The sequence below is a fragment of the Oryzias latipes genome, chromosome 18, assembly GCF_002234675.1.
Source record: "Oryzias latipes chromosome 18, ASM223467v1".
NCBI lineage: Eukaryota > Metazoa > Chordata > Actinopteri > Beloniformes > Adrianichthyidae > Oryzias > Oryzias latipes.
This window is the reverse complement of record NC_019876.2, coordinates 9,572,114-9,595,575: the sequence shown is the minus strand read 5'-3', so window position 1 is coordinate 9,595,575 and position 23,462 is coordinate 9,572,114. Positions and strand designations below refer to the sequence as shown.

The 23,462-nt window shown below is 38.6% G+C and overlaps 1 protein-coding gene across 41 annotated transcripts in view; it reads right to left on the bottom strand.

The window, feature by feature from the left end:
* LOC101165843 (receptor-type tyrosine-protein phosphatase delta) overlaps positions 1-20,042 on the bottom strand; it is a 496,446-nt gene extending 476,404 nt beyond the window's left edge. For 12 of the 41 annotated variants that reach the window (XM_023966287.1, XM_023966285.1, XM_023966296.1 and 9 more), the window contains exons 1-3: positions 19,881-20,042; positions 19,549-19,710; positions 19,405-19,434 (exon numbers count right to left, since the gene is read on the bottom strand). The gene's annotated coding sequence lies outside the window, so the exon portion shown is untranslated. The remainder of the gene's footprint in view (positions 1-19,404; positions 19,435-19,548; positions 19,711-19,880) is intronic. The other 29 variants (XM_023966304.1, XM_023966305.1, XM_023966289.1 and 26 more) reach the window with 7 other exon arrangements.
* Between the last annotated feature and the right edge of the window lie 3,420 nt (positions 20,043-23,462).

Here is a 23,462-nt window from a genome sequence, read left to right as displayed (position 1 = left end):
GTGGGTGCAACTCATTTTCAAGGTATTTGTTTTTTATTTATTTTTAAATCACAGCCAAAGGGCACTGTGGGTGTGTGTATCAGTATTCAACTGCAAAATAAAAGAAGCACAGCTCAGTCCTACGGAAGGCTTGGTGGAATTATTCCAAAGCGACACAGACAATGACAAATTTAACAGATATGGTGATTTGAGAAAGATTTTCACCTTTCATTCAGAGTTTTTTCCTCTTTATTATGCATTTTTGGGCTGCTGTGACTTCTACTACGGAGCGGCTAACAGTCAGAAATGTACGTAAAGTAGTTAACCTTGATTTTTAACATTTAGGATATGAATGTTGTTAAACTCCTCATTAACCCTTGTGCTATCTTAGATGACCCCACCCTTACATTGACATGTTCTCCCTACCATGACAAAGGTGGATAAAGGTGGAAAGATTTCATGTAATCCATGGACACCAGTGAGGTTTTACAAATCATTGAAGAAAAAAGGTTCAGAACACCGTCTAGTGGGTCTATATGACCCAACTCCAATGTTAAACTGCCTAGGATAGCACAAGAGTTACACGCTTTATACACTTTTCTCATACAGACTTGAACATTTTCACACTCTTCTCTCTTGACAAAAAATACATCCAGTATTATAGAACAAAACCAAAGATCTGCTCAGGATAGAATATTTATGTAGATTTGAAAAACTGAACACATTCTGTATAGCAGACATTACAGAGGAGATTGACTGACCATGGTCTATGGGACACATAACACAATGAGATGTTAAAAAAATAAGTATGCAACATTGCATACGAAAAAATCTGCAAGACAACAAAATGCAATCTGCGATAGTGAGGAACCACTGCATGTTAAAATGCCCTTTATAACAGTGCGGGAGTCCAGCAGATAATTTTCTGTATTTCATGAATGACCATAAATGGCTCATTTTGCTCTGCAAAGTTAGCCCTGATGTCCACATAAAGCAATTTTTTCCTTTTTAACATAGAAAACAATGAGTTTGTAAATCTCAAATGTTGTATCCATCTGTGCAATTAAAAAAATGTTATCATTATGAAGATTTTTTTCTATGTTTTCATTATAATGCTTGATCCAGACAAAGGGTTATGCAAAATGAGTTAAGGAATACAAACTCTTCCGCTTGATCTGTCTAAATTCTGTTTTTTTACACAAGCTATTTTCTACTGAAATCTAATGCCTCAACCAAATCTTAACCTAATTACCCCCCCTAGCCCTAAACTCAACCAGGAGCATAGAAATTGTATTTTACTTCATTAAGCTGTGTAAATTCTTCCAGTAATAGTCTTTTGGTCATTAAGAGCTCAGTGATGCTGCCACCAATAGTTCTATTAAGGTAACAAATGAGTGACCACACAGACCTTTAAAGGAGCTCCGACTTACGGCTGCAAAATCACAAAACTCATTATGCACATTTAATAAAGAGTTTTTAAAGCAGTAACTTTGTCTCTCTGGGTATCCTTAAGAGATGAAGTTCTAGCATCATTTCACCATTATGCACATTCAGATGAGGATTTATTTCACCTTCTCAGCTAAAATGATACATAAAGTATTTTTAGTTTCAAACAAATAGAGGTGGGTTATAGTTTCCCAACACAGAAACACAACATATCCATAACAGTGCACTATTTGGAGTTTATGCCTCAAAAGGATTGAATCTCAAGCTAGAATCATAGTGAACACGGTTCGCACATCAAATTTGCGCCCGTTGACTATCTTGTTGACGCTTGTCCAAAAAAGTGTTCTTAAACTGGACGCTCTTGATGCGTGTGGGAGGAGCTAACTTCAAAAGTATTTTGGCTCATAGGTACATGGTAGCATTGACTGTATTTCTGTGTATCTCCTATGCGGTCATGAAAGACACCGTTGATGTTAAGAGATCAGGTTAATTGATTCTGAAGAGCGTTAAACACATCTCAGATTCTCATCCATGTTGGTTTTGAATGCCACCCGCTGATAACGTCATCAACAGGGGCCAAAACAGAGTCCCAGATTGGTTGATGCAACGCAAATTCTTTGCTGAAGTTCAAATACTGTATTTGAAGTCATGATGCAATGCCTGAAACGCGTTGCTGTCAGATACCTCCGCTGCAACTGATGCACAAAACGCATAGTAGGACCACTGGTTGAATCTGTACATTGACTTAACGTTACAACTAGACCTTCCAACGCGTTCAGTGGTAACATAGCCTTGGACTTTGTCAATGTTGTCATGAGTAACTGCCTTCTTTGAAGAAAGACCATGTATGTGAATGCATGAAATTTAGGGTCAGATGGGCTCTGCAGCATTTGGCACCCCGCATTTACCAGTTTCCTTTTAATGCACTCCTCTGAGACATGACCTCTTGCTTATCCACACGGATCTGCAAACACATGCCCTTTCATCAATAAGGCTTCGTGGGCCTCTCTGTCTCGATTTTTGCCATATCTGCTATTGTTAAAGAATAATGAGTTTGGGATTAGTGAAGACTCCAGAAGAAATGCAGTTAATCGCTTTGTATTACAGAGGTTCAAGACGTAGCACAACATCGGACAGTTGTTGCTTTTATTTAGACTTACAAATATCTTTGCAGACAATTACAGTGCATGATGAGGAAATACTAAGATTAGTTAGACATGATTGTCAACTTAGCATAAATTTAAATGTATTTTACTTTCTAAAGTGTTAAAAAAGGTGTTTTTTTGCAAAAGAAAAAAAAATCTGGTATTTCAGCCTCATTTAGTCAACTTTTGCAGACAAAAACAAAGATTTATTTATTTTAGCACTGCAATTAATGAATGGATTTCATTCATTGACAAACAGTAGTATTGCAACCCATAGACCAGGGGTCGGGAACCTTTTTGGCCAAGAGAGCCATAAACGCCACATATTTTTAAATGTAATTTCGAAAGAGCCATACAATAATGTAGAGTTTCCCACACTGAGGCACGGAGACTTAACCTCTTTTAAGGTTCTTTATTCTGGTTACTGTAGACCACAACAAACGCCGTAAAATTAATTCAGCAACTCCTTAATCTCTCCTGTCGACACGAGACGAGAGAGAGCGCTTCTACCAACTTTATATTCACCTGCTCCCGCTCCAGCCCTCCCATTTCCCTTATTCGGCCCATAGATGAACCCCATTGGTCCAAACTACCTAACAACAGGCTGAGCGACAGAACTGAGAGCCAATCAGATCTCTGCTTGATGCGGTCAATGAACTCCAGAACTTTTAACGCGGCCCAACAGCCATCCAACTCAGTCCGCGACAATTTGTTTAAAACTAAATATACAAATGAATGTGTGCATTTGATTTAATTTCAACATTTTTAAAGTACAATAAGTCTGTGGATTCTTTTTAATAACATGGTTATGCTGTTGCTGATAAATGATGAGTATTTCTCGTGGTAGTTTTGCTGATGGTCTAGTCTGGTTGATACGTGGTGAGTTTCTGCTTCACGCAGGCGTTGAGACTTTAAACGTGATCTTAGGTCTGAATGTTCTGTAGATGTGACAAAGACTGCTCACATGCAGACGGGGAGCCAAACACACACTCACACGCCGCAGTGACTGACGGGCAGCGGGTTTTACGTTTTTACAATCCCTGCGCGATTCACCTGCTGCCTGTCCCCACAACACCTCAGCCCCACCCCCCTGCTTTCTCCCTCACACATCCCGTCCCCGCAACTGCGCGCTCTTTCTCAGAGACGGGAGCGCGCACTTTTAGGCACGGCAATTCACAGGTTTCCAGTTGGTACAAACTCTGTGAAATTATAGATAATAGTAAACTGATAGCGCTGGCGCAGATTTTTCTCTCCAAGCACCGCTACTATTGCGCGCCTCTTTTTTTTTTTTTTTTTTTTTTTTTTCGCGCCCGAGAAGGACTGGACTAATGATAAAAAAAGTATAATTAAAGATTTGTCTGCGAGCCACATGTGACCATCAAAAGAGCCATATATGGCTCGCGAGCCATAGGTTCCCGACCCCTGCCATAGACTATATCCACAGCAGAACAATTCCACTATTTTTCGTCATGGTACAAGAAGAAAAGACAAAACACAGCTTAAGTAGATGAGGAAAGAAAGAAAAAGAGAAAAAAAATCTGCCATAAAGCAAAAAAATACAATTCATCACATCGCAGTTGCTGCAAGAGGCGTGTAATCGCAATGACACACTGGTGTAATCCATTTAAAACACTTTGGCTGAAGCGGTGGTTACTTTGACTTCCTCTGCAGGCTCTTACAATCGTCTTCATTTCAGATGCATTTTATTCGTTGCTTGCTTTAAAATGGATAAAATGGAATTTAAAAGCAAAAAAAAAAAGAAACATGCAAGCCATTTTGTCTTCCTCCTACTCGCATTGCTGGGGAGTGATTTTGTCCTGTCTTGCATCAGTTTCTTGACTGGCAATAGTGGCGCTAAAAAAATAAAAAGACACAAAAAAGGGCAAGAATTGTCTCGTATCACACAGAGGTGGATAGCAAGTCTATTCTTTTGTTCACAGACATGTAATCTGTCTCAGGAGGTGCTCTCTTTTCCATCGCTTTGACTTCCTGACGATGGCTGGACCCACCCAACCTGACCAGGCGATGAGCTTGGAGTAATGGTGTGACAGGGGCGTCAAAGTCTTGGGCCAACATTTTCTCCCACTGAACACCTCCAATAGTGTCTCCAGGGGAGACTGGTGAGTTATCACAGTGAATTTTAATCTTGCAGAAGGAAATCCCGCAATTTAATTTAGGTATACCAGAGGCCAACACAAGTTCATTTTGCACAAGCTTTTTCTGAGCAGCACGGAGTCTAATTGAACTAATTACAGACTCAAAGGGACCAAATTAAGCATTTTGTCAGCACTAAGCTGTGGATGATTTATATTCATCTGTCAACTGTCCAGAACTAGTGTCTTGGGTTTAAGTGTGACTTTTTGGTATGGGTGTGGTCATAATTCTTCAGACAAGAAGAGAAACAATTATTTTGTTTTTTAATTAATATGTATACATTTCAATGGATGGACCGACGGACGGATGGATGCACAGTAGATACCTACAGATCCAAAGTGAACTGACGGTGGAAAAACTATACACTTCATCAACTTACGATAGTATATTTTCTTTAAAAATGCTATGAATACTACATTTAAAAAAAATCTATATATTGCTTAAAGTGTAACAACTGTTAACCAGTTTTATATGTATACAAACACAGCTTTTTCTGTTCCTTTCTTTTTAAGACCCACTTTAATGAAAATTGTGTTTTTAAAATGTTCTTGTTGCATTTTTCTTATAATAGAGGACCAATATAAAATAATTTAAGATTAAAATAGCATTTCTAAGTATTTCCTAATTCAAATGGTGGTGGATTAGGAGCAGATGAAAACAGAATATTTGAAAAAGCCTGGACTTATGACATAGCTTCTGCCATATCTCACTTTGTTTTGCTGCAATTCTAAAACTTCCACTTGCAGACAATTAAATGTACATTTTCATTCCGTCATCTGAGCTGCCATCTGGCTCTAACCTTTGCAGCTGGATAGCTCCGATATTGCTCGCCATTTCTTTGCTACGCTAATGTTAGCTTGGGCCTGTGAAACACTTGGCGCTAGCAGGAAAGAGTGTAAACAAGTGCATCCTGGGAAATTAGCTAGGCTAACTTCCATGCCAAAAGTCTGGCCCACAACCCTAAGGCAAATTTTTAATGAGCTTTTGCTGCTCTAAATATATATTAAAAAAGACAAGTTTTTCATTTTATTTTAGCTAAAAACATCTTAATCATAATTAAAAGATCACTGGGAACAATTTTACAATAGATACAAATATAGTTGGAGTGGGACTTTAAGTACACTGCCGTTTTGGTTCAATGGCTTGTATCCATTCATGAATCATTCCTTTTGTTTCATTTATCACCTCATCAGCTTCAGATTTGATCAAACATGTAGTATTGTAGTATGTAGTATTCCAGCCTTATAGTTTCTATGTGTATCATTAAGCACTTACAAGGGTAACCAAGTATGTTATAGTATGCTGTAAGTGGAGGCAACAAGGGCACAATGTAATTACTTTTAGGAGATCAATCTATTTTATCAGCACTACCTGTGACCTTGATTAAGAGGGAAAGAAAACACTACTGCAGGGGAGACTAGTTTCACAGGACTCTACATACAATTTGAAAGCTATTATCTCCAACAATTTAGAAATTTTTGTCCAGTCTATTTTTTACTGATTTATTTTAACTTTGTTTTGACCTTTCCTGACCCTTTTTTTTTGGTCGTTCCACTGCAAACAAAGTTAATAAACACCAAAACATCAGTCACATACAAACCCGATCCAGTCTACAGCTTGATTGGAAGAATTTCTGACCTATCAGCATCAACCATCATGTCCATGTCTGTGATTGGCCGGCTTTTTTGGTACATTTGTCACGTGGTGTCCTGTTTTTCAGGCACAGAAGAGAGAATTTTTCTCGAGTAAAGTTTTGAATGGATGCATTTTTCAGTGTCAAGAGTAAAATTGTTGTGTTGTGCTTGGAATAATGCCACAAATATCACTATACACCATCTAGCGGATAGCCTGTGTCTTTACCGCTACTATTAGGCTAGTATTGTAACCTCGACGGGGAGGGGAAGGTGGCGGGATTTCTCTGCGCCAATCCTAAGGTGGATTTCTAATGAACTACCGCTCTGCAGAAACAATGTCCTAGAAAGACACAGGTTTTTGGCTAAAATTGGCATAATCATAATTAAAGACAACTACGAACACTTTTTCAATAGATCAAAAGATTATTTGAATGGGACTTTAAAAATGAATTAGCAAATACAAATTAAGTTGTCTGAAGACAAAAAGTTTTTGGTTAATGAATCTGTAAAACTAAACCTGGATTTGAGAATCTGTTTCTATGACCAACTTAAGTAACAATAACTACTTTGTGTTTAAAGTAAGTAGATATATACAGATTAAAAGCTAAGAAAATTTGTCTTTTATTTAAAGAAGTTTAAAAAAAAATTGGGAATACTGAAGCTACAGACACATTGGGCTAGATCCAAATTTTTGAACGTTCATTTGGCCCATGGTTTTCACACTGGATAAAGTTCTTTTTCTACCGTTTACCAGCGCATGTCCACTACTTACAGTTGGAAAAGGGCTTAATGCAAAATATAGTAGCAGTGCAAATCTCGTGAATATTGCTCCAGGCTTTTTCTTTCACATTTCTATTCAAATATATGAAAATGTTGGTGTCATAATTCTGGCAGGGCACAAACTGCAAATGCTAATTTGTCCTCCATGATCAATTATCAAATGCTTGGCACTTCCCTGAATTAAAGAGAACGTCATTCATAAGTCACTACCAAATCACAGTCCCTGATTGGTTAAGTTTGACCTGGTTTAACTTTCAAGTCCAAATTCATTTTCCTCATCATTCCACACTGAGGCATGATCATTTCAGTGGTTACTGGACCAAGTTACAATAAGCTTAATTCTTCCAATAATTTCTTGTATAAACATAAACTTCGTCTCATAAGTAGATTAATGCTTATGTTAATCATTTATTTTCCACCATTTTGCCCACTTTTCTGCAAGCAGTCAATCCCACAAGTTTGCTTCTCTGCCCTCACCTACTTTTCCCAGACCTACAAGATGTATCAGTTTTCCCTCAATCCATGCCTCCTCCGCGCCTCCTCAGACAGAGAGATTGATTTGTCTACAGGACACCTCTGACCTTTGATATGATCCGATGAGGGACGTTTGGCCCTAACCAAATTAAACAATCAAAGTGAGGCACATTAGGCGTGGGCAGAAGGTCTTTCCCTTTTGCTCACAGCATACCCTTGCTATGATGCTAGGGAGCTTAAATCCACTGACCATCTCCTTCCTGGCCTCATCAGACACCCGGGGGAAAATAAAAGATTTGTTTTCCAATTGCACTCTGCCTAAAGGCTCTTTGGCTGAAATTTAATTTTCACCTTACATCGATTTTACCTTTACGCTCGACTCAGAGGCTCCTAGGATTACCTAAGGTTTATTTCTTTGCTATGCACTTTTTCGGTGGACCATTACAACCACTGGAAGAATTGCAGCAACCTTTTGGAGGATGTTTTGTTGTTGCATTTAAAAGACCCACTCCAATGAAAAAGGGATTTTTGGTGTTTTAACACAATCTGGTGGTGTTTTTCTGATGGAAATTATGAAAATTAATCTTAAAATTGCATTTCTGATCACTTCTATATTCAATTTGTTTTGAATCAGGAGCAGACGAAAAAATGCTGTTTGAAAATTAGCTTATTTGTGACGTCGAAGGAAGATGGTTATCATTGTTTGGCATGGTACTCAACTGAACTACTTGATTTACCAAAAACAAAAAACAAAAACATTAATTTCTACAAGAGTGAAGAAATTAGGATAAATTGATTTTTTTTCCTTTTTTTTTTTCTCTTGGGGATGGATTTTGCGCATTCTAATTTCCAAAAATATCCAAGCAACTCCTACTGTTTTTGCTAGGTGCATCTCCCAAAAGGTGTATAAATGTAAGAGGACTTCCTAATACTAACAACTTAATGCTAGAGGTTATTGATGACATTAGCAAAAGCACATTTCTGTCAGATGGAGTTTGTTTTGGGACACATTAAAGATAAATACATTTTCTCACCAAATTATTCTGAAGGGTGTTTTTTTAAATCCAATCTTTTCTTTTAAGGAAAATGCTTCTTTAATGGAAAAGGCGTGGAGTAAGTGGCGTCCAAATGATAATTCCCAATATTGATAATTTTTATAACAGTATATGTTGGTTTGATCAACTTGGCTTAGATCGATGTGGTTGGATCATAGAAATACAAATCAATTCATCGATTAACTCGATTAATCGTTGCACCCCTAACAATGAGGGATATTTTTACAGTAAAACTAAAGTACATCTTTCTCTTCTAAATGCTTTTTAGTAGGTTTGCTTCTTCTGCACAGAAGCAAATCTACAAATTTTTTTTCTTTTCTTTTTCTCTTTCTGGATGGAAGAAACCACTCGTCGGCTTGAACTTTTGACATTCTCACCACCCTGGTGTGCCATGGCTAAAATTAATCTCAATGGTAAGACCACCTATGCGAAAAGGTTGACAGGTTAGACAGAAGAAGATATGTTGACAGCTCCCAGCCCTAAACTGGAACAACTGACAAGGAAAACAAAGGAGGAGAGAGAAGTAAGGACATGTGTTGGCCTCATCATGGACTACCATTCATGGGACCTAATATGACAAGGCACGACACACAGCAAGACTTGTTTACAGTAGCAGGATCGTGTGTGTGAAGGAGGTATGAAAGGGAGGATGAAGAAACGCGCCCCCCATGCGCGCCTTCCATCCCCAGCCCAACACCATTTGTTTGTGGCATTAAACTGGGAGAGAGCTGAGAAAGCCGGGGCCTTTAAACAAACCAAGCCCAGTATGGGTCTGAGCTGGGGAACTGATCCCTCCCAAAACCCTTATTATTATTCTCTGTTGATGCCGATGGATCTGCTGAGCTCCCAGAGACAAACTTACAGCAGAGCTGAGAGTTACGCTGGGGGGGGGCTGTGTTCGTGCTCTGACAAGGGACTGAGCTTTACTGTAAACAGAAGGTTATAGATAGGATGCAGCCTTCCAAGCTTCTGCTTTTTAAATTTCGTCACTTTGTGGTGCTCATTCCCAAGTAAAACAAACAGATAAAATATTAATGTGTTAATAATTTTAATGTAATGCTTTCAAGGATAAACTTGTCAGATCCTAATCATTTAAAGTCTCCGTGAGACACCGCTTCTGTATGAAATTCAATTTGCCCTCTGTTAGGCAACTCCCTGTCACGACAGATGAGACATATGTCAGGGGAAAAAGGTTTGAAATTGTAACCTCAGACTACAGCATATTCTAGTTTATGCTCTTTCTAGCGGTTCTGGAGTATCCCCAAACCAGAAATGAGCTCCCCAAACAAAACTTGTGACTCTCAAAATGCTTTTGTGAGTATACAAAGTTTTAGGTTTGGCTTTTTACTATGAAATAATAACTTTTGTCTTCAATTATAAACCAAAAACGACAAAAAATCTACACTGAAGTAAATGTGTCTGATTGGTGGACCTATGGTCATACCAGTGCAAACAACAATTAGGTGCAAATAACTTTCTTTTCATTTTTAAAATTCTGTTTCAGATGTTAAAACTGTCAAATGTGTGCCATGTCCTAAAGATCTGACATTGTGTTCTGTTTATTAAAGTAAGTTTTCTTCAGCCTCTCACCTGTGTTCACTTTATAAATAGACCTCTGTCTTTGGTTTGAAAGTAACCTGTAATTGATTACAGTGTGTGTCTGTGTGTTCATGTGGGTGTGTCATTGCAAAAGATAAAGGGAAGGTTGGAGAGGACAAAGAAGAAGCAAAAACTTGAGAAGGTAAGCCAGAGAAACCACATGGAGACTATTCTGCCAAAGAAAACAACTGGCTGGCTCGTTCCTAGACTAGAAGTTTGTCTTTGTTTTTATTTGTTGAGCGGTGAGGAATTTTGTAAAATATGCATTGTTGCTTTACAGCAATAAAGTTCTCCCTTTAAATATTCTAAATTTGAAATAATGAAAACAATTCCATTTTATTAAAGAAATCTGTTGAAATTAGTTACTTTGTGTTACCAATGTCTGTTAAATAAATGGAACGCATGATTGTCGTGGGGCCACATTCCTGCATGTTTTCCAACATACCCTGCTCTGGCATGTTCTAATTGGCTAGACACACCTGAACCAGGTAATCCGTCATGAGTAGGTCTTGGATATCTGGATATCATGCAGAGACACCGGCCCTCCAGGCCTGAAGTTATCAATCCTTGTTACCCATCATTAGTAAGGTGTGAGGCTCCATACTCACCCAACGGTAATGGCTGCAAACACGTGGTGAGAGGCAAGTTCCCATAGGACACCCAATAGGTTGCCCACACAAACAACTGCACACAAGGAGCGCACACCTATCATCTGAATAGCATTAATGAGCTCATTGTGCAATGAATCACCTAATTTACCCTTACTTTACCCTTATGTGTTGTATAGGTGTTTACTTTGACCTATCACCCGCAGGTGCGTGAACATTTCCGCTCTAAGGGCTCAATCAAGTGGTCTACGACTCTTTTCCATGCAGAACACCAGCATTCCCCATACAGGTTTGTCCACTTTTTTCCTGCAGACAGCCAGTATCAACTTATTAAGGGCCGTTGCAACTAAGGCTCAATGCTGCAGAACCTGTACAAAGATTTATATTAAATATCCAAAGGTGGAGTTTGATCAAAAACTGTCCTTTTTTCAATGACAAACAGCCCTCAGGGTCCCGTGAAAATCCTGATAGCTGCGATCAGCCTGTGAGTTACATTTATAGTACGTCTTTCAATGAAGTATGCATATCACATCAATTTCCTCATCTCGTCCAATCGCTAAATTGTTCCCCACACCTTTTATGCAAAATAAGCTTCCACATTAGATCATTGGGCATCCCATTTGGTAGTAAAATCCAAAGGCTGTTCTAATTTAACTGCACTCTTCTATTAAACTGAATTTGCACTAAGTTGAGAAACATTATGAATAAATGATACACTGTGGATGCATGCCTTGCTGATTCTACAACCATAGTCGGATTGCTTCCTTTGTGTTATGTAATCTTTCCCTTTTTTTGCTTTCAGTCTTGAGAGATATTTTTTTCTCTATAAAACCTAATAAAGTCTTCAGTAAAACTAAATCTTCCTCTAAAGCTGCATTAGACCCTTAAAATCCCTCTCTGTTGCCCTTTTCTTTTCTTTAAGGCAACACTGTCCTGCCCATCATGGTACAAAAAGGAAATGTTATTCGCAATGACCTCCAAGTTACAATTGGTATATGTTTAACATATGATGAATATAAAAACCCAATATTGTGACTTTAAGGTTGCTGGGAAAGCTCAGACTCAAACATTTGCAGGTGAAGCTAAAAAATCTTCATTATAATGAGAAGCAGTTTTGCCCGTCCTCCCTTTTCTTTTTCCATCTTACTGACCTGGTGGAGCAGGAAGAGAAATTGCCTGGTGAAATTGTTGGTATAAAATAAAGAAGAGGAAGAAAAGAGAGACAAGAACTGTCTGGAAGTACAAAAATAGATGAGATGAACAGAGAATATGAAAGTTATCTTGAGGTCAGTGTCAGCCAAAGACGACAACAAACTGCCACTTGAGTTTGTCCTCTGCTACTTTGTTTGTTCCAAACCGTTTTGATTCTCTCCACACTTTCCAATTGTGAAAGTCCCCTGGACAGCAACCGAGTAGGTTTAATTGATTTCTCTTGTTCGTGTCAGTTGGAGGCAGCAGCATCGAGCTGTGCAGAGTACCCTGGCTCCAGCCTGCCTGAATTCTTTCTTTCTTTCGCCTTTTCTTCTTTGCCTCCACATCCCAGTAGACCCTGATGTCAATGCTCCCCGTAAAACATCGTCTTTGAAGGTTTGGAACAGGACAGAGGACGTCAAAGAGTCGACGCATTTGCAAAGATGAAGACCAATTCTCAAATTTGTTCATAAAATAGTGGTGTAACTTTTCATCTTAACCCTTGTGCTATCTTAGATGACCCCCATCCTTACATTGACATGTTCTCCCTACCATGACAAAGGTGGATAAAGGTGGAAAGATTTCATGTAACCCGTGGACACCAGTGAAGATCACAAATCATTGAAGAAAAAAGGTTCAGAGCACTGTCTTGTGGGTCTAGATGACCCAACTCCCAATGTTAAAGTGCCTAGGATAGCACAAGGGTTAACAACAATTCGATTCAAATAATTTGTGGTGGACGATACGATTCAGTCGATATTGGTTTATGTTGACTTGTTTCATTGACCTAAAAATGGATCTTTAGCCAAAACTTCAACCAGTGTGATTCAGAGATAAATACATGGTACTGAACAAAACAGGTAAGTTTTCTAGATTCCTTATATTTATCGAAACATAATCCAGTGTAAATTAAATATGTGAACAAACAAGTAAATGTGTGTTGTGTCACATGTATCTTGTCCGCTGTGAAGTCACTTGGTCATTTTTAATGTTATAGTAAAATAAACCTACCGTGCCTCAATCCAAAGGACATTTTCCAGGATTGATATACCGGTAATTAATTTATTTCATTTAGAAATGATTTTATAATGGTATTAATAAGTAAGGTTAACAACTTGCCTCAGACAGATCGATCTGACTAGATCTTAGGAATATAAATTGATTCACTGATTAAGTTGATTTTTTGTTACAATCCTATTATGAAAGCATACCCGAAAAAGAAGGTCAATGACGCACCCCTGCAAAAGCTCTATAGTGAAAAGTCAACTTTTCTTTTTTTTGGCAACTTAGTAGAACTTTGACGTATCAGCATGCAAAACTGACAGATGTATTTTAGGACTGGTTTTGTCAATGCTCCTATTCTTGACTTTGTCTCTCCACCATTTCAGGCAGACATGTTGACATGCTCTGGACTGCTTTTCTCCTAGTTTTTTTAGTCGGCAGCCACAGACTTGTGAATCTCTGCCAAAGCAGAAGGGAAACGGAGTCAAAAGTTTTGTTTCCAAAATTCCGCTGCACATTCAGGCATTAACAATGCAGCCACCGGCTGGTAAGGCCAAGTAAACATCCATCACGGCTTTTACTTTTCAAGTCGAATTCAAAATCACGGCATTGTTCAGCTGGGATTACAAGTTTTGCTGTTGAACACACTTTTTCTTTTTTTGAGGTTAAGGCAGCCAAGAAAAACACAAAAAATACCAAATACAAAAAATTACACTGACAGAATTGTACTATTTATGGTCTTATTTAAGGTCTAGAAAACTAAGCATGTTTCTCTTGCAGCATAGAAAAAGGATTAAAAGTCATTCTATTTTTAAGCAGTTTAAAAATATTCAGAAATGTTGCTGTATTGACTGAACTTTCTGACAGTTGTAAGAACTCTGAGAAGATGTTGAGGTTCTCTTTGGGAGAAATGGGGACGGACAGGATCAGGAGATAATCCGTCAGAGGAACAGCTCATGGTAGATGTCCTGGAGATAAATACAAGGAAGCAGAATGAGTAGGTTTGGACCAGTTCAGAAAAGGGACAGGGATTATGATGGTAAAAGGACGCTGGAGCTGCCATTGAAAGAGGCGTTGAGGAAGACCAAAGATTAGGTTCATGGATGACGTCAAAAAGGACATCAAGGTGGTTGGCATCGAATGTAGATGGATTCATGGGTTAGAGGTTAGATGAAGGTCAATAATTTGCTGTGAGGCCCCTTTAGTGCTACATTCACACCGGACTCAGGAACGCGCGTTCAAGCAACCGCTTTCAATGAAAAGTCAACGTAAATGCACAATTCAGTCTTCTGAATTTAGTCTGATTTGGTTATGCTCTCTAAATATCTGCGCTAAATGTTTTTCAACAAGTTTCAGTGTAATCAACATAAATTTGCTGATTCATGCAGCTTTATGCAACACATTACATTAGCGGCTTTTTTCTGCGTCAGAATCGGCGGATTTGTGTTCATTGCGCAGCCAGTCGATAGGTTACAGTGTGTCAAAGAGCGTGTGTTATTAGGGTGTCAAAGGGTTAAGGAAATGCACCAAAGTTGGCTCTGGAACTGAGAAGTAGCATCTATTTCCATAAATCTTCGACATGAAAATAGATTCTGGTGCAAGTATTGACCACCTAGTGCGAGAATGAGATCATAAAGTTTTTTAAATTGACGATTAAACTAAATAATGTTAGTTATTTCAAACAAAGAAAAGGTTTTAGTTCATAAAACTCATAGGTTGTATTCATATAAAAAAACTTATCAAACAATAGATTAAATAAATGAAATTAAAACAAGGAATAAAAGGTTAAATACATGATGAGATACCTACATGGTGTATCTTTCTTTCTATATCAAATATATCAGGCTTAACGGTGTTCAAATCTCATGCAATTTTGTATTTTAAGGACATACGTGGTTGATTTATGGCTGAAGTCATGCATTTAATAAATGAACAGGAGAGATGAGGTGGATTTCTCCTTTTAATTAAAACCCATTAACAGACTTGTGAGTGTAAAGTTCTGCTCATGACCGTGTATTTTTGTGGGCGTAAACTTAATTTAGTATCCAACCTACAGTGTGAGAACAGAAAATGACTGATTAGTTATAGGTAAACAAACATACAACTTTTCATAGCTGCACTGAACAAACACACTAGAACATGAAAGGTTTGAACGCATCAGGTCAAATTTGCACCTCTGAGGACTGACATCTTTATGTCCATCAACTTGGAGCTGGATTTATTTACTTATATCTTTAAAACAAAAATAAAATAAAATGGAATCAGGGAGAGATTTATCTTGTGCCAAGCAACCAAGGGAATGGTTATATTTAGCAGCACCAGCACATCCAGTTTCAGAGACTCTTGTCCATGGAGAGTCGGCGGCACCCTCGTGAGTGAGCGGCTCACTTTGCAAAGAGATGAAAAACTTTGGCAGCGAATGCATGAGCTAGCACAAAATGAAGCCTGCCTCATCCAAGAGCATTAAGATGTGGATAAATAAATAAAACATTGCTTCCGTGGCAATGTGACAGGAGGCTTTTTCTTTTTTTTCCTTTTTGCCTTGCTTTCATGTTGGCAGGCACAGGCATTTTATTTTGGGATGAATCAAAATTTACAGAGAATGCCTGTGCCAGGTGTACCTAATTATCTGACCGCATATTCTGGTTATAAAACGCCTCACGGGAGTTGATTATTTGGCTTGCTGAGCCTTGGACTGCAATCAAGGTGTTCCTAAACACAAACTCACAAATAATAAAGCCAACCCCCCCCCCCCCTATAGATGGTCTCCTTTCATCTTGTGAAAGTCTCCATGGTTTGCAGCCTCTTTAAAGACCCACTCCCATCATCTTTTGAGTTATTTTAAACACGTTCCCAGTGGTGTTTTAATTATGATTATGCCGTTTTTAGCCTAAATAAAACTACTTTTGTATCTTTCAAGGACATAGTATCTGCGGAGCGGCAGTAGTTCATCAAAAATGTACCTCTAAGTTGTGGGTGGGGCCGCAGATACTGAGCAACCCCGCCCCCTTTCCCTTTTTTTAAATTTTTCCTGAAAATTAAATAATGGGTCTGGGTTCTTATAGGTTAGGAAAATAAATAATTCTACTCACTAAAATAGAGTTTTTCAAGCTAAGATTATTTCCGCACCACAAACCAAGTGGACTACTAAACACATCTCTGATATTTTTCTGTCACAATGATGTCAACATGGGTTCTTCCGAGTTAAAATAGGAATTTCAGGTTAGACCGCTTTTTTTTAACCCCAATGTTTGATTTTAATTTTTGCTTATTACCAAATGTGGCAATGGGGTCAAAGTTTGTGACTCATTTCAAAAGCTACATTCACACCAGCCTCTGGAACATGCGTTCAAGAGGCTACTTCTAAGGACGAGTCTATTTCAATGTATTTATATGTGCATTTCAGGCTTCTGTGTTCTAAACGTTTGCATCCGTGTATTGGCAGCGCAAATTTTAATGTCAGTTAACTGGCCCTGCATACAGAATGCACGGCGATTGAACAGTTGACCGCACGTTTGTTGAAAGTTAAACCAGGTCAAACGTTGACCAATCAATGGCTCTGATTTGGTAAGGTCCCTTTTAATTTACAGAAATTGTTAAAAATTGATCATGGGGGTGAAATAAATAATTGCGTTTTTTTGCCCAGCTGGAAATTCTACGACACCAAGTCTTTCACATATCGGAAAAGAGCTGTGAAAGAAAAAGCCCGGAGCAAGATTCGTGAGATTTACACCACGTTTGACATTTCGCACCAAGCCTCTTCCAGCTGTGAGTCCATGCACTAGTTTCGGATGGTGAAAGTCCAATGTGAGCACTATCTGCTAAAAGCGGGTTCTTGAAAGTGTGAAAACAAAAATGCCCGGCGTAAACGTGGCGTTTTAGGGGCCTGTTGGGCGTCTACAAGCGGATGCAGCGGAACAGGAAACTTGTGGCGCGCCCAGCGTAGTTTCTAAGTCACAAATACAATCTCTTCTAATGGTATTTTTTCGTCTGCTACTGATTCACAATGATTTGGAAAAAAAACGGATCCTCAGAAATGTAATTTGACGCTTAACTTTCTTCACACATATCGTCCATCATCTGAAAATGATTTTAAAAACATCCAAAAACGCCATTTTATTTGGAGTGGATCTTCAAAGATATTCTGATCTGTTTTCCTATCTTTCAAATGAAGCAGGATCAACTTGCACACATTGTATGACATTAATCTTTCTAAAATAAAGTATAATTCAGAGGTGGAAAAAAAAAAAGCTGCCACAAATTTATCAGCAGCTGTTCTGACAGCCTTCTTGCCATCTTAGTCGTGGCCCGATTATGTCACCTGGATGAATTTTATAAAGCATAATTACAGCTTACTCCTGACTCTCTCCAGGGAAGTGCAGCAGGCGTGGGGGGAGGGGGGCTGTGGGCGTGCTGTCAACACGATGGCACTAAAGCAACTTATGTTACGGCATAATTAATGAGAGAAGGTGATTTGTAGAAATGCATGGGTCCAAATGGCACCGCTGGCTCTGCTACCTCAGGTCACTACTTGATAGACTGTACCCAAGCAGACTCGGCTCTTCTTGTCCCAACTGAAATCAAAACCTCGATTATTTATTTTTTGGTTTAAATATTTGCCAATGGTTTTAAAGATCCACTCTAATAAAAATCGTGTTTCTTGTGGCGTTTTTCTGAGAACAGAGGAAATATATAAAAGAAAATTAAGCTAACATCTATCATATTTCATCTGAGCATCTCTTTATCTAAATCATTGTGAATCAGACTCAGATTAAAAAAATGCCACTCAAAAAAGCAGCGTATTTGTTACGTCAAAATATGTGACAGGGATTCTGATGCCTCCACTGGCTAAAAAAAAAAAGTAGTCTGGCTGGATAACTTTAAAAATTCTCACCATTTTTGTTGCACAGGTAATGGTAAGTTGGGGGTATAGGGGTCTATAGGCTCTAAAGAGTTACATAACTGTCCCGCCCACAACTCACAGGGAAAATTTTAATGAACTCCCGCCGCTCTGCAGAAATGTCCAAGAACACAACACAAGTTTTTAGAAATTCGACCAAAAACAGCACAAACATAAATAAAAGACAATATGGTATCCTTTAAAATTGATTAATAAATGAGGACAGCAAAATAAAGGCTGTTTTCTTGGGTGTAATCTTTAAAACTTTTAATTTCTTAAATGCTTTGTGTTAGAAAGTGTTATCCTGCTGCATTTATTATTGATCAGATTGATCCTTGAAGGTGATAATATACAGGAAGAAAAAAAGAGCAAAGCTTCAAGGACAGCAATTTTATCAGAGTGCCATCCTTCCTGTGTTTTCTATTGATTTCAATGCAACCGCCTATCCTTTGCATCATGCTTTCTGACTGACAGACCACAATACCGTTACCTCTCCTCCATGGTCATACCCATTTAGCCCTCTGTCACTCCTCACTGGTCAGGGAAGACATCCGTCTGGCTGCGTGAGCCGTCCTTGCCCTCATTTGCAACCGATTCTCCCTTAACCGTGCTTGGCTTGCTACAAAACACCCCGGCGCACAAACTTTTCCCTTCATTATCCTGCCTTTTTTTTTTTGGGTGGGGGGGGGGGTTGCTTTGCTTTGCCTCCCTGCCTGCAAAGTATGACTGCAAATCACGGCTAATTGGCCATTTATGGGAACCACTTGTCAGTTGTAGTTTGACCAAAAAATAAATATATATTGTCCTTAATGCAGAGAGGAGGCTGTTGAAATTACAGAGCAGCCACATATATAGCAGGTGGTGATGAAGGAGGGAAAACATGGGGACGTGCTGAGGCGCTGCTGCGCATGATCGGATGTCAATCACCCGTCAAATCTGGCTTCAAAGCCTGCCAGGTGAGTTCAAAATATAAATAATAATAATAAAATTGTAAAGTAGGTGAGTCACAGCCCACCCACAGTCTGCATCACCTGTGAGTCAGGAGTCCTGGGGCATTCACGTGCGGACTTATAATAAGTGACAAGTTATGACAGCGTTTGCATTTTAAGCAAACTCTCCAAAGAAAGAAAAAAGAAGACATCCCTGGCCGCATGCGTGCGCATCTTCTAAGTGTCTCCAAATCGCACAGCAGACAAAAATGATTAAATAAATAAGCAAGCGGCTGGTTGAACACTTTTCGGGGAAAAAAACCCGCGAGACACATCTCTTCCACCATAAAAATAAATCAAAACCCTGTGTCCTGGGCTCATGCTCCCATCGCGTCACGACACTTCAAACTTACATGATCCACACTTCATCCACGCACAGACAAAAGAAAAATACAAAACACGAGCTCCGAGCAGCAATGCAACGAAAAGAAAAAATAGTGCTACTTACTAGAAAACCTCAGGCGGAAGAACACAAAGCCTGTAAATTAGAGCAAAAAGGAATGCGTTATCGATCCGCGGCATTTTTATTGTTTTCTTTTTGCGCAAACTTCTATGTTTGGACGCCTCATTTTGATTTCTTCGTCCCTCTTACCGGAGCTGTCCACATCAAATTCCTGAGGAAATTCCAGAGGAGCCTCTTCTCTCTTCCCCTCAAAGTCAGAAAACAGCAATGCTTCTCTTATTCCCACACAGGAAGGAAGAAGAAGGAAAAAAAAAAGATGAAAGGGGGAAAATGTTCAGACCACCAGCTAAACTGAAAAGAGACAAAAGAGCAACAACAAAAAAATTTCGTTAGAAGACGGAGTCCGACCCTCCACCGCACCGTCACAACACCACCCACACCCCCTTCAAAAAAAAGTGTTGACATAACATCTGTGAAGAGCAGCAAAAGAGGAGAAAATTGTTGGAATGGACGGTCTGTACCTGCTTTATTTTATGACTGCCGACAAAGACAATGAGGGCGGCAAAATAAATTAAGAAATAAAAGACTGAGGGAGCTCAGTTTCTTTCTTTTCTTTCTTTCTTTTGAAGGAAACGCAGCAACCAGCGCGCGCGGGCAGATTCTAGCAGCACTCAAAAACACCTGCGCGCGCGCGCTCCACACACACGCCAAGGCGCGCGCGCGCGCTCTCTCTGCTAAGCGGAAACGAAAGGGAGGGAAAGCGGAGGGAGCCGCGGGATGCGGGGATGCTGCCGCTCGCTCGCTGCACCGCTCCGTCCCGCCGCTTGATGGCCGGCTAAGGAGCTGCTGTCGGTCGCATTAGGTCAAATTTAACAGCAACATTTGAAGCTTAATCCCACGATATTGCTCCAGAAGCCAATAAAAACCTGAAATATTGTGCTAAAAATAGCAATTGACGGTCAGTGGTTGCAGCTGGCTGATTTTGAATTAATCAGCTTAAACATCATGTATTATTTTCTCTAAGATTTTCTTTTTAGGTCATCTATTTAGTGTAATTTATTTTAAATATAATTTAAGATTTAGCTTTGTTTTCAGTGCCTACATTTTTTAATCTTCAAAGTTGCGTCTAATTCAGTTTTAAGATCATTTTCTCTAAATTCCTATGTCAATTTTTGTTTTGTCACCTTTATCTTTGCATTTTACTTTGTGTCAAGTCATGTTTAGGTTGCTTCATATGTTTTCTATCCACAGTTTTTTGGTTAGGTTCTACAATTACAATGAAAACGTGGGTAAATTACTAACACAATGCAGCTGAGCTGTTTGGGGGGGGGGGGAAATCATGAATTATTCCAGAAACAAAGCCAGACAACTACATGTAACTTTATCAAAACGTGAACAAATACAATATACACCTTATATCATAATATAAGCAAAAATTTAGTAAAAAAAAAAAAATGAAGGAAAAGGCTCATTCTAAACTATTACCAGAATCAAGGTAAAATGTTGTAGCCTATAAGATTACATTTTTCCTATTAAAGCAAGTTGAAATACTCAGTACACTCAGTAGAGCATGTAAAACAGTTCAGGTTAGTATTCTCCATCACCTGCCTACACATCTATTAATATAATCATATTTAAATATGCAGTTTTATCTCACATCTTCTCTTTGGACCATTACCAGATAGTCAAGTATACAATTTTAATGTACTTTACATTGATGGCTTTGCTAAAGACAACTAACATCGACGATTGAAAACTGTGGTGCAAACCACAATATGAACCTAAATATGACCCCTGTAATGCTGGCGCATTAGGTCCAGTTGACTTTGATCTACTGTAACTTCTAAGTTTTTTACACGATTGCCGTAATTCCAGCGGATTCTAAACTGCTGCCGATTCAACTGATCAAGTCCATTATGTTGGATTTAGTGACAAAAGGTGGAATCTGTTTTTTCTGATTAAGTCAGGAAAAAGGATGGGACCTCACCTGCTTAGTGCATATGAAATTATAAAATTTGACATGTTTTGTACTTATTTTGTTATGAGAGAGAAAAATTTAATTGTTTACATGCAACTATGTTTACATCTTTCACCATTATGTATAGTAATTGGCTGACATAGGTTAAGTCAGTAGAATTCCATATTGTGTTGTCTTTTGCAGCTAGAATGAAGCATTGTTGCAGCAAAAAAATTCCTTTAAGTAGTCAAGCAATGAAAATTGATCTTGAATTTTTTGCTTTGTTTGTAGAAAGTGTAGTTTACTTGGTAGCAGTGGTTACGTAACTTATATATCTTTAGGTTTACAATTCACTTAACTGGTGTGTTGGATGGACAGCAATCTCAAAAATGTCAAAATGTCCCAGTTTTGTGTAACAAAGACATATTTCAGGCACTGATTAATGGTGCAAACCACACATTTCTAAGCTTTCTGATTGACAAGGCAGTTTCTCTGGTTTATTCCATAACTGTCATTTTAGACGGGAAGCAAATTATGGGCACATTATTCTGCGGTGCATCCTTAAAACCTGATTAGACGGAAAGCAAAATAGCAGCAAAAGAGTTTACTGAAAAGATTAACACCTAAAAATTGTGTTTAATGTGCAAAATCATTTATTTTCTCACATGTTTGTCTTTACTTTTCCATAGCATGATGCCATATGAAGAAACTGTTTGCAACTATAGATTGACAAAGATGAATTCTTTTTAGGTATTTATTGGGCAGGTAATACTCTAAGTGAAAGGTTCAACTGGAGAAGAAAATTTGCTTGACAAGTCAAATAGAAGTGTGAATAATAATTCAGTCTTCCTGCTACTGAATGACTGTCATATATATATATATATATATATATATATATATATATATATATATATATATATATATATATATATATGACATGTATATATGGCCCGGGCCCGGCCATGCATTTGGCCCGGCCCCCTGAATGATATCAGAGAGGGACCCTTTTTCTTTTCTTTTTGTTCCGTTTTTTATTTTTTATTATTTTAGCATGGCCACATGATCAAGACTCATGGAAGCATTGAAAAGTGAAGTATGGTGAACTGGGCCTGCCAAACGGAATCCCAGGAATTGTTTCCTCACGTCAATAAAGCTTATTTGAATTGAAATGTCAGCCAACCTAAAAGTGTTGCTACTGCAACCTCACTTTGGCCCCAGTCGTAGAACTGCCAAATGGCTCTCTGTCCAGGCGACTGGGACAGACCCCCAATCAGAACGGAAAAATCACAAAAAGGTTAGGGAAGAGAACATTTGATCCAGAATGGAGGGTATTTAACCTGTGGTGGACAAACAAGTCATTTTTTGTTCAACATAAAGAAAAGGCTGTTTGTATCATCTGCCAATAGACTGTGTAGGTATTCAAAGAAGGCAGTCTATACCGACATTATGAATCCCGTCACAAAGAGAAACATGATAGCTTGCAAATGCAAGCAGACAAACTGTCAAAGCTATTATAGCTATTAAACTATTAAGTTATTATATGTTTGCTGATTCTTATTATTTTCTTTTTTTTTGGTGAAGAACCCAGAGAGGATTATTTGATATCAGATCGGGTTATTTATATTTGGTTATGTGTGGCTTTCTGGGAAACAATTCATATTTATATTTAGGCAACCCTACGACTGTCACACTGTGTTGCAAACTTACCCTGGCCCTTGATCAGAGAATGGAAACGTGAAGTGGCCCACACTAGAAAAAGTTTAGGGACCCTTGATCTAACTTAAAGACCCACTCGGTTGAAAACTGTGTTTTGATGCTACCTACACACCAGACATGTGTAGTGCATTCAAGAACGCGCTGACCTGGGGTTTTGTGCGTGCATTTAGTTTATGTCCATGAAGACTCTCATTCATCCAGGTGGATTTTAGTATATGGTGTTCACACATATCTGTCGCTACCCGATACTAGCACATGTACTTACAGTTGTGCAAATCTCGCTGCAGTCAGTTTCTTTTACAGCTCTATTCTGATTTATGAAACACTTGGTGTCATTTAATTCCATTTAGGCACAAACCGAAATTATTAAATTCTCATTCTAGATTGATTATCCCACGGTTGGCACTTCCGTTTTTTAAAAAAGACGCTA